Consider the following 12,303-nt stretch of genomic DNA (forward strand, 5'->3'; position numbering starts at 1 on the left):
TAATGGCAAATGGTTAAAGCGTTATTATGCCTAAGAAACATTATGTAGTTATTCCTTTCTTTCTCTCATGTTTTCTTTCTTTCCTCCAAGTGACCACCTCTGTAAGGGATAATGTCACAAGAAAGCGTTGTAGAATGTTTTCATTTGTAGTTTGTGATTAAGTGCAAAAAAAACAAAAAGTAATGAAGACCATGGAATATTAGCAAAACATACTGTATCATAAATATAGTAGTAGCTGTAGCAGATGTGGCATAATAGATTACAAGCCTAAAATATATAAGTCATATCAAACTTATCAAATAAGTGCTAGAGAAATAAGAAAGTGTATTGAGTAGGGAGAAAAGGGAGAGATATAAACATAGGGGAAGGAAATAAAGATACATAATGTCACAGTCTCATCAAAGGTCTGAAATAAGGGTCTGATCTCCAAAGTGACTGGGGTCAGTAACACGAGAAAGGAGACGCTCACAACGTGCCTCTAAGTCTGCCACCTCCTTCTTCAAACTCTCAATGCGAGCATCTATACCATCCACAGCAGGCTGAACCTTCCTCGTAAAGAAGGCTCGCGCTATCTCTCGCAAGTGATCCAGCAGGAACTCCACAACAAATCCGACCTTGATCAACTCCTGAACCGCGGGCCTCCACTGCAAAATCCTCTCGACAAACATAGTTTCAATGAATTTATGCTCAATGTCGTTCATCACACTCCCTAACAACTTAAGGAAGTGCTCCCTCGTGGATCGACCGAAGAGAAATCCTTGCATAAAATCCCCACGGCTGTTATAAACTTCCTCCAAGTGGGCAATGCACTCCCTGGGAACCCAGAAACCGTGAAAGTCAACATAAGGAACTCTAGCACCCCAAAAGTCCGCAAGATCAAGGTCATAATCAAGGACATTGAGGGTTCATAGTGTTTAATTAAGGTAATATTAATATGAAAATTTTGCATGCAAATATATGGCCTAATGGGGGTAACTTAAAGAGTGCCAAATGGCCCACTAATAAGCCAATACTTTTTGCATGGCCGACCACATATGCTCGCACCCCTCTCCACTTTTACTCTCTCTCTCTCTCTCTCACAGTGAGTCCCTCTCTTCCTCCTGAATTCTCAAAAGTAAAACCGACCCTAGCTCCTCTCTCATGGCAGCCAGCAACTGTTTCGAAATCCCTTGTCATCGACTTTTGCTGCAGTCCCTGCAAATCTGATACGCAATGCCAATCTTGGCACAGACTCAGCCGCACAGTATGTCCCGAATTGTCGTATCAGATCGATGGAGTACAGTGTCTTTTAAGATTCCATTTATGAATTGCTTATAAAACTGCCTAACCTTTGCTTTCCTTTACAATGAAAGGAATTGGGTATTGCATATCATATTCATAAATGGTGGTCTAAGCCAAGAAATGTGTGCTCTCTGTTTTGGAGTGGCCAAAACCTTGCCAAAAGTCTTTCTCACATGTGGGCTTCAATTCTTCCCGCTGTTTTGATTTTTTTGGCCAGGTGGTTGGTCACTCTAAACACAGCATACAAATATATTATTATGTTATCGGTTAGTTACAGAAAGTCTGTAGTCACAGCCATACACTTTTTCTACTACATAGATCATTTCTCCTCTCTCTTCATCAGATTCACAAGCACGTAAAGTGCAGTGGCCATGGTTTAAATGCCCTAAATAGTTATTGTTTCCTCAATTGTTTTGTACAGTATTCTTTTTTTTATTTTCTGGTCATTTTTTATTAAATACCTTAAAAAGTTGTAGCTAACTAAACAAACAACTCCTTTGGGTTTCTTTTTTTATCAGCTCATCTATTTAAATCTTATGCACTAAGTTTCATATTAAAATATAAAACCACACAATTATAATTTTCAATATAATTAATTTCATCTTGTCATTTTTAGTGTCCAATCAAAATTAATCACCATTTATTCTATGTAATTAGTCTCACCGAGTTAGACATACATTAACTGTTAGAATTTGATCTTGCAATATATTTCAATTCGATCATCTGATTGAGGCAACAAACATATTATTGTGATCTTTGAAACCTCAAGATCATCACCATGAAGTGTGATGAATTAATTAATGGTTAAAATTACATTTGTGCCTTTGATGTGTGAAAATGACCATTTTGCCATATTCAAGATTAAATTATAGGTACAAAATGAGATGCTTACATTATGTGTGCAAGTGTATAAAATAGATACTCTCCTAATTTAAAAGTGTTATTATTTGATCTTTTCAAAGAGTAAAATTTAAAAACACACATTTTTCCTGTCTCTTTTCTTTGCAAACCAAAGGAAATGTAGAATTCTCACATTTTCTTCTTTCCTTTCTTTCCTATATCTAAACATAGCAAAGGGAAATATTTTCTTCTCTTTTCCTTCCTTTCCCTTCCTTTTTTTTCTCTCTTCCCTTTCCCTTCTGAAAGCTCGAATTTGTGTTAAAAACACAAGAGCTTGTTTAGACCTCCAATTAAAAATTACGGTTAGATTGCTTTTACTCTAATTTATCTAAGTGTGGAAACAAGAGTAAATGAAGTGCAATCAACCGATACTACTCTAGTGCATAAACATGAACAACAAACAATAATAGTAAAGCGCAAGAGTAAGGGAAGAGAGATGCAAACACAAGATAACATGTTGATGTGTTATCGAAGAGAAAACCAAAGAATTTGGCAAAAAACCTCTCTGCCGCCCTCAAAATTGTAAATCAATCCACTAGACAATAAGTTGGGATACACGAATAGCAAGAGACCCTCCAAGCCTAATCTATCCAATGTATCTAAGCCTTCCAAGCTCCTACTCCAACAAGGCTTCTCGGAACCGTGTCTTATCTACCTTTCTGGATCCCGCAATACACCCGATTGCATCCACCAAGCCTCACCGGCTTCTTTTGGCAAATCCCCGAAGCTTCCCAAGCTCCAAAACACTCTCTACACTCTGAAAAGGTGTGGGTTATGTTTGGGTATAAATCTCCTCTCAAGGTATGTCAATGGGAGAAGGAAGGAGAATAGGCTACAATGATTTCTCACTAAGGATGAGTAGCTCTCTCTCTCTCTAAAAGATGGCTGTGTGTTTTGTAGAAAACCTATCAAGGGTTTTTCTCTTTGAATGGCATCCTTTACATTTGTGGGTAATAAGGGTATATATAGTATGGGTGAAGGGTAAGAAAGTCACACTTAAAAATCCTCCAGGCAGAGAGTCTCGCGGGTATCATGCGGGAAGGCCTTACCCACGAAATACTCGCGAAATTGACAGCCTGGCACGACTCTTCAACTTCTAGTCATGTGCTTCTCACATGCCCTTTTCGCGGGAACCCTTTTCGCGAGCTAGTCGCGAAATGCACTGATCTTCATTTCATGCTCGATTCTTTACCAACTTAATACTAAACCCAATACAATAAAATCCCACAAAATACAAGGAACAAAATTAAAGCAATTACAACACTTTTTGTCATGGAATAAAGCCAACATAAAACATAGTTGTAAATAACAACTTTACACCTTCAAATTTCAAAGTGTGACTATTTTAAACTCAAACTAGAATCATTGATGTTTATGCTAATTTTATTTTGGTTTACTAATAAATAAATTGTGGGGGAGGATTAGAGAAAATATACCATGTATGTAGTATATGCTTCCTCCTTCTCAATTCTCAAATGGAAGTAGATCCACACGTGAGGTCCACTCTTATGTGAGAGGACGGATACATGCACAAATGCATGGTATACCTCCTTGGAGGTGAGATCAATGCAATATTTGCAATACTTTTAATCATGATCATTGATTCCAATGATCAGAAAAATTGATAGTTCATTGATCTGTGTCCTCTCTTCATGTTCTCTCCCCTTTCTCAGTTTCTATTATTTGGTTCTTTGTATTTACCTCCAGGTCCTCCACTCTCACCCACCACCACCACCACCATCTCTCCAACCCCAATCCCATTAAACCACCGTTCCCAAGTCGTTGCCACCTCTAGTACCATATTGTTTAGAGTGGTATTGATGTTTTGGTTAGAGACTCACCTGACCCACAATCGTTGCTTTGTAGTCTTGTCTTGAGGCGGGTGTAAGTGTAACACAAGATGAAGCTCAGGTGAGATTTGTGGGCATGGACCACAAGAGGATTAGTTGTTCTCTTTTGGTTAAATTGTTGCTTTTACTATTTTCCCCAGAAGCTTTATTGAAGAAGACAAAAGATCTATGATTTGGTTCTATTCTCTAAAGGTTCTATTGAAGAAGGAGCCATCCTTTCACAAAGTGATGAAATCTTAGAATCCGTTTGGTTGAGAAAATAGAAAAATGGGAGTATAGAAAATATGGAGATGATAGAAAAGTAGGAGTGTAGAAGAGATTTTAGTTTCTCTCATTTGTGTTTGGTTGGAGTGGTAAAAAAGTGGAGGGATGGAAACCTCATTTGTTTGGTTGAGAAGAAAAGTGGGAGGATAGAAAAAATAATTTATATAAAATTACTCTCATGCCCCAATTGCATAATATAAGAAATAATTTCCTTACCATCATTAAAAAAAACTTATTGTCAATTAAAATTTTAAAAAAAATATCTTATAAAATTTAATATATCATTAATATTATTTTTTTATTTTATTTTTCTTTGTTTTAGAGGTTCCTTCTAAAATAAAAAAGAGGTTAAAGCCACCGAGGACCCACCGTTGATCAAAAACATAAAAAAAAAAAAAAAAAAAAAAAAAAAAGAAGCAACGTAAACTCAGAGCTTGAAGCTTTAAAATAAATAAATAAAAATAAAAATAAAAGAGCAATGTAAATTCAAAGAGCTTGAAAAAATAAATAAATAACAAGAAGGAAAAGTGGAAACCCTAACTCAATGCAGAGGGGCAAATTTGGTTTTTGTTAGAACTCATGTTTTATCCTCTCAATTTTCTCTTTATTTTGGGGAGAATTTTTTGATGGGTTCGGGGAGAAAACATTAGGGCCCACAACAAAATTTTCCACTCAACCCCCCAACTAAACACCCTCTCAATTTTTTCTCTCCACTTTTTTTCCTAAATTTTCCATCCTCTCTAAAATCCCCCAAACAAACACACCCTTAGACTTTGTGTTGGGACAGTTCTTAGCTTGAGCAACTTAAAATGGAAAGGATGATGACTTTTTGTGTTGGGACAGTTCTTCTGGCAGCTTATTTGAAGGAGATAGGAGCTGATCTATATTGATTATCAAAAAAATAGAAAAAAAGAAGAGCTGATCTATATTTGTTGTATTTGTGGACCTGTCCAACCCATTTAGCAAAGATAAGTGGGCCAGTATTTGTTTTTTCCATTATTTTATACCCATAATTATTTGGATTTTTTTTGCCCAAAGGCTTAAAAAGTTAGCCCTCGACACCGAGTAAGCATTTGAAACATCTATCGCAATTCTTCTACTTTTTCATGTTGTCTTCAATTGCGGCTCTACCTTATATATATCTCTTGCAATATGTATAATTATTTTATAGTTAACTTATTTCGTCTACCTTAAAAAAAAAAAAAAATGAACATCTTTCTTTTTTAAAATCCACATTGACCAACTTTTATTAACAATCAGGAAAATAAAAAACAACAGAATTATAAATATCTGAAGAACCGACTCCATCTAAACTAGTCGCTAACCCGTGCGATGCACGGGAAATTTTTTAGTAACTATAAGATTTCAACAAATCAAATGCTTTAAAATTTTAAAATCTTAAAGAACTTACATTAGCATTCATCAATTTGTTTACAAAGCCAATGCTAAATAGATCTACAAATTGCATTCTCATATCCTCTGTCATTTGCAAGGTGACAGGATTCTTTTTATTACGGTTTGCATCCTTCTATCCTTCAAAAGCTTTAAGAAGTGTCATGTGGCCATTGCATAAGAATGTGTATAAGGTTATAATCAACATCCTAAAGCTAATATTCAATCCAAAAATGTGTAACCAATGTTACATATTAGAGTGTTGTAGAGGGCAGAAAGAAGAGCAAACATTTTCTTACAACCACGACCATATGGCTTAGAGTTCTAACCATTATTCTAAGGAACCCAACAATATCAATAACCCAAAAAGTATTGTTGTGATACATTTACTTTAGGACAAATATATTCAAACAATCAAAATCAAGCAAATCAATCTTAAAATTACAATTTCAGACACAATCACACAAACCCACTATGAAATTCTACTTAAATTGTCTATTGCTTTCATTGAACTATTTGATTAACAAAAATACAAACATCACTTAGAGTAAGTAAAGCCAATAAAAATCACCAAAAAAGGAAAACCATCTTGCTGGAAACATCACAAAGACCAATAAATTAGACAGAAATATAAAATTAATTAAACTCATTTCCAAACATGTATCTATGAAAAACTCAAAAATATATAACAAATTTTCTTCTATCTTCATTTAATAAAAAAAAAAATGATAAGAAACTATTATTCTAACTTTCATAAATTGCACTTATATGTATCGCTTTCATCAAACTATTTGATTAACAGGCATACAAATAGCACATAGTGTAAGTAATGCCAATAAAAATCACCAAAAAAGGAAAACTATCTTGCTAGAAACATCACAGAAACCAATAAATTAGACAGAAATATAAAATTAAACAAACTCATATACTAACACATATCTATGAAAATCTAAAAAATATATAACAAATTTTTTTCCTATCTTCATTTAGTAAAGAAAAAATGACAACAAATTGTTATTCTAACTTTCATAAATTGCACTTATATCCTTTCCTATAAGCAAGCAAAAAATGCATAGCTCAAGTTGTAATAACAAAATTGGAAAATTCTTAATGGAAGAAGGTAAGTTGTCTATGAATTCAGTCGAAGACATAAGAGGCATATGAAAGCAATAATAGCACCAATCAATCAATTATCCAACCTATCACACACTATCCTTAAGTTGATCCTAGGCACCTATTTCGGAACCCATGTTATAACCTTCCATTCAAGAACTTAAGCGCAATTTACAGCATGAGCTTGGAACTTTTTATTACATGACAATGATGAAACTACCAATTTTCAACTATCTCCTAAAATAAAACTTTTGTTCTACTGATACCTTAATTTCCCTTCTCAATTGGTTTGGAATTCAAAGAAACAAAAGCCTATAGCAAAATGTAACACTAAAAAGAGAGCTAAAAATAATTGGTAATTGGTATATACACACACACATTGCACATATATTTTCTTTCACGTTTTCACACATATTTTATAAGATCCTGGTAAGGCACCTTAACTAATGGTTCATAAGCACTATTTACCACGTTATAAGCTCATGAATGTTAAACACAATTTTATGAATTAAACATTATAAAATAAGTGGAAACTAAATGAAACTTACCAGCATTTTACTTTTCACACTGAAAATTAAACCTGCATCAGCAACTGCAGTTGGCTTTAAATGTTCCAATAGCCTTGATAGCCACTTGGACATCATTCCAAATTTACTTCAAATGGCTAATTACTTACAAACGGGCAGAGCAATCTAATTAATTCATATAGGTACATTAAAAAAAAAAAACAAACAAACAAACAAAACAAAAGAGCATGACCATTATGATTGATAACTCAATTGAACATGATCAAATTAAATAGAGTGAAACTCCCTACATACAAATTCAAGCACAACTTCTTTGTCATTTGTTGCTAATAATAACCTACAGCCTCCTATTTTTATTTTTCTTTTTCTCTCTAGCTTAAGGTTTATTGTGAACTCTCAATATTCATGGGCACTTGATGGATAGGAAAGGAAAATAAAACGGGATAGAAAACACAGAGCATTTTAAAATATAAAGGCAGCTAAATGTCTTGTGGTTTAATTAACACTTCCACTACCCTATAAGTTGTGGAGACTCATTTTGCACAAACCACCACATAAAAGAATCTCAAAGCACTGTCCTAAAACAGCCAATCTAATGCAAGCTTAACAAATAAAAATTTTGAATATAATCTGATTTTTATCTTGTCTTCAAAATTTATCTATTAATCTTGACTAATTTTGTAACTTCAAGTTCAAATCTCAAATATGCAATTCAATTTGATTCGAAGTGAAGTTCCTCCTGAGGAAAATCTAATTGTTCTAAATCCAAGATCACAATTCTAAAAATACGGGGTTTCAAGACAGAACCTGAAGCTTTAAGTATAAGGTCAACTGCACAAAAAAAAAACTTTGTATAAAGGTGTAATATATGCCTTTTGATTTATCATGAATAATGCCATTAGAAACTGTAAATGCATCCATATACCAATAATCACTTTCTTACATGCTTTGACACCAAATGGGTATTAATTAACTAAATTTGACATCACTAATCCAATGAAGCTCACCAAAGACCACAAAACATTTATATGAAAATCAATAGTTTCACTACTTTAAAATAGATCATAACACTATAACTCTAAATTTAGAAATATATTTTGAGAGCAAAACCTTAGAAACCAAAAGTACACAACCTACTAATATTAAATCATGCACAATAAACATGCAAATGCGGTAAACTTATATAATCTCTCAAATTAAACTCTCCAAAATATGGACATCTTGTTATTCCACAATTAAACTGCACTCCAAATACCCAACAGACACCTATTGCTTGACAAAAGTAGCCAGATCCTAGATTAATGTTCTTCTCAGAAATTGAATCTGCACAAAACAATCACAAAGCAATAAATCTACACAAAACAATCACATTATGAATCAATCATTAATGGCAATATGTCTCCAATTTGTGTCACCAACAATAGAGCAGAAAAATATACAAAACAAAAAATCTAATGTTGACAAATAAGTTGTGCTAATTTGTTCCCTTTGCAATCACTTATCACATATCTCTTTAATTAAGATTTTATGTGTTTCATCTGCTAGAATAGCTTAAAAAGAATAATTGATGGAGTTTCACTACAATTCTACTATAAAACAAAACAATAGCTACAACCCAATTAAGAAGATTAAATTTTACAATCAGAGACAGACCAAAACGAAAAATACATGAACTTGTATAGAAGAGGTAGAAGGTTTTGAAAAAAAAAAACAGGGGACTGAGTGGAGACAAAGAAGGCTAACGTTTTAGGTGCCCAAATAATTATTTAATCAAACAAACGATTAAGCTAAGCTAAATCAGATGTGCTAAAAAACCTAGATAACAAAATAAAGCAAAACTTGAAGGTAAAGCAAGACCTGTAGGATTGTTGTTAGATTTTGACGGTTGAGAGGCTCTTCAATACCATCTCCACTTTCTTACAAAACCTGTAGAATTTGATTTTCTATGAGTGTTTTCCTGACTTCAACAAAAATGAATAGAGAGAAAAAGGGGTTAGGAATTGAAATCCCTAAATTGACAGAAAAACCTAATTAAAAATGAAATCCTTAAATTGACAGAAAAACCATTATGTGCCTGGGCAATCAAATCCTTATGGGGAGGAGTCAAAATCATGGGCAAACTAATAGCTTGAATTTTACTTGGCTTCTGGAATTTCATCTCAATATATAAACCCTTCAGCAGTTCTTTTGACAGATTCAAGTCCTCGAAAGTACTCGCCGATGTATACAAGGTATCATTCACAGTAGAATATATCAAATTAACCCCCTAATATATCAAAACCCAAAATTGAAAACTGAACAAAACATATCTATTAGACTCAACCATACATGTGTGTTTCTGCATTCATGTTCCAAGTAACATAATAATAGGAATTAAAACTATAGAACACTATATCTATTACCACATTGTATAAGCATCAAAACAAAAAGTAATATCAATGATAAAGATTCAAAACCCTAATTAGGATCTCAAACTATAATCAAAATCAGTACTTTATTATATTTTAACCAAAAGTAGCAGCAAAGGTATTGAGTTGATCGAAACCCTAATTAGAACAGGCAAATAAAGAAATTCAAACCTTGGTGATGTGAGAGATTGATGGTACCGCAGTGATGAGCGTTTTGGTGCCGTCGATGCTTAAGGCCTCGACATTGACAGCCGTGTCCTCCAAAGGCTCATCGTCTTCTTCGTCGCCCCAGCGTTTCGTCTTCGTCTTCGAAAGAGGGATTTCCTGTGGCAGCGGAGCAACAGCCGTGGTGATTTCCTGAGGCGGTGGCTGTAGCGGTGTCAGTGGTGCGCGGAGCAGCAGCCATGGTGTTTTCCTGAGGCGGTGGCTGTAGCGGTGTCAGTGGAGTGCGGAGCAGCAGCCGTGGTGTGAGAGATAGAGAGAGAGAGAGAGAAAGAAAGAGTGATCGATTAAAAAAAACACTTTTTTGGGGATAGTATATATATATATATATATATATATATATATTCATATTAGACGGACAGTATATGTTCAGCGTAAAAAAAAAAAAAAAAAAAAAAAAGTTCAGCCAAAAAAATAGACAGAGAGTATATATATTTAATAAAAAGGAAAAAAAAAATCAGATTTAAAAATCTTAAAAAAAAGCTGACGACTAACAACGAAAAAAGAAAAAGAAAAAAAAAAAAGCCTAATTCCCTTATTTAAAGCATGGGCTATAACATTGCCCTGCTGCCTAATATGAGAGAAGGAAAAACTCACTAGAGAGCCAGCTATAGACAAAGCATCTTTAACTAAATGATCAATAGAAGAAAGATTAAAACCAATATATTTAAAACATTAATAATGATTTGTGAATCACCCTAAAAAACAGAACAAAAGACCATAATTAATTCACAACATTCCTAATTAGCATACAAACTCACATATGGACCCATCACAATCTTTGATTTTGAAAATTGTTTTTTAATGATATGGCATACTAATTTAGAAATATTGTGAAATTATTGTAACACTTTGTTGTGTCCATAGAATTACTCCTAAAATAGTATTAGCTCTCCAAACATAACCCCCCTTTACCCTTTAAAGAAATTAAAAAAAAAAAAAAAAAAAAAAAAAAAAAAAAACCTCTTGAATAACAATTGTAAAAGCTATACTAAATAACAACAAATATAGCTCAAACAATAACAAGATTAAGACAAAAAAAAAAAACAATAAAACAATAAAAGAAAAAAAATTCAACAAAAAGCTACATCCCTTGGAATTTTTTTTTAAAAAAAATTAGAGTTTATTTTTATAAGACCGGTACATGAAAATGTTGTGAATTTAGTATTACACTTATTTTTTCTCTCTCAAAATTCTATCTAATCCTAAAATTTAGGCCACCCTAGGATGGATGAATGTACCTAATATTACTTTCAGAAGAGAGAAAAGAGAAAGGAAAGGGAGGAAGAGGGTAGAAGAAAGGGAAGAGAGGAAAAAAATTTCATGAAGTTGTTTGATTTGTAAGAGAGAAATGACGGAGGAAGTATACCCTGTTACGAGTGTATTTTTCTGAAATGAAAAGAAGTATAATTTATTGGTAGGTCCTAGTCCTACCATCAAAACTCTTTCTTCTCTCTCCTTTTTCTCCCAATTTGGGAGGAAAGAAATTGGTGGATCATGTAGGTGTCTGGTGTGTTTACTTCTCTTAAACTTTTATAAAAAAAATCCTAATTTGCAATGAAAGTGCTGACTTCAGTTTGCATTTTGCAATGAATACTTTTTTCTTTTCTTTTTTTGATACATGCAATGAATACTTTGAACACACCTTGATTCGTATAGAATTTAGAAAGAAACGCGTGGTTAATTAGACACTGTCAAAAGGAAATTTTTGTTCAAGACGATGACCATTGAAACTTCTTTCACGTGATGAATGTAATTATGACTTAGGAGGTAGTCACTATTACTAGTATCAGGACCGGCACTAGGCTTAGGTCAATTAGGCAATTGCCTAGAGCCAATTGAAATATATATATATATATATATATATATATATTTTAAAAAAATTTGAGATAAAGGAAAAAAAAATTAGTTTTACATTTTTCTTCTACTTTTAAGAAATACCAAAGAATTGAGTAATGTTAGAGATAATACAATTTTAAATACATAGAACTTACAAATATGTGTCACTAATTACAAGAAATAATTTAGATAGGAAAATACTATAAATACTATAAATTTTACTTTAAAATCTTTATCCAAATTAATGTGACAATTAATATGATTTGTAGACATCAATAACCTATTAAATGCATTTTTAAATTACTTAGTGATACATCTTTATAAACATTATGTTGTAAAATTTATAATATCCCTAACATTATTCATTCAAATACTTGTGTTTATTATTTTCTTGAAGTGTCATTAATCACATTCATTGCTACAACATCTGTAAGTTTTTTTTAGTAAAATTTGTTATAGTTTTAGCATTTATTCAAAAATATATATATATATATATATATATATAAA

This window comes from Quercus robur, chromosome 12, assembly GCF_932294415.1.
Source record: "Quercus robur chromosome 12, dhQueRobu3.1, whole genome shotgun sequence".
Taxonomy (NCBI): domain Eukaryota; kingdom Viridiplantae; phylum Streptophyta; class Magnoliopsida; order Fagales; family Fagaceae; genus Quercus; species Quercus robur.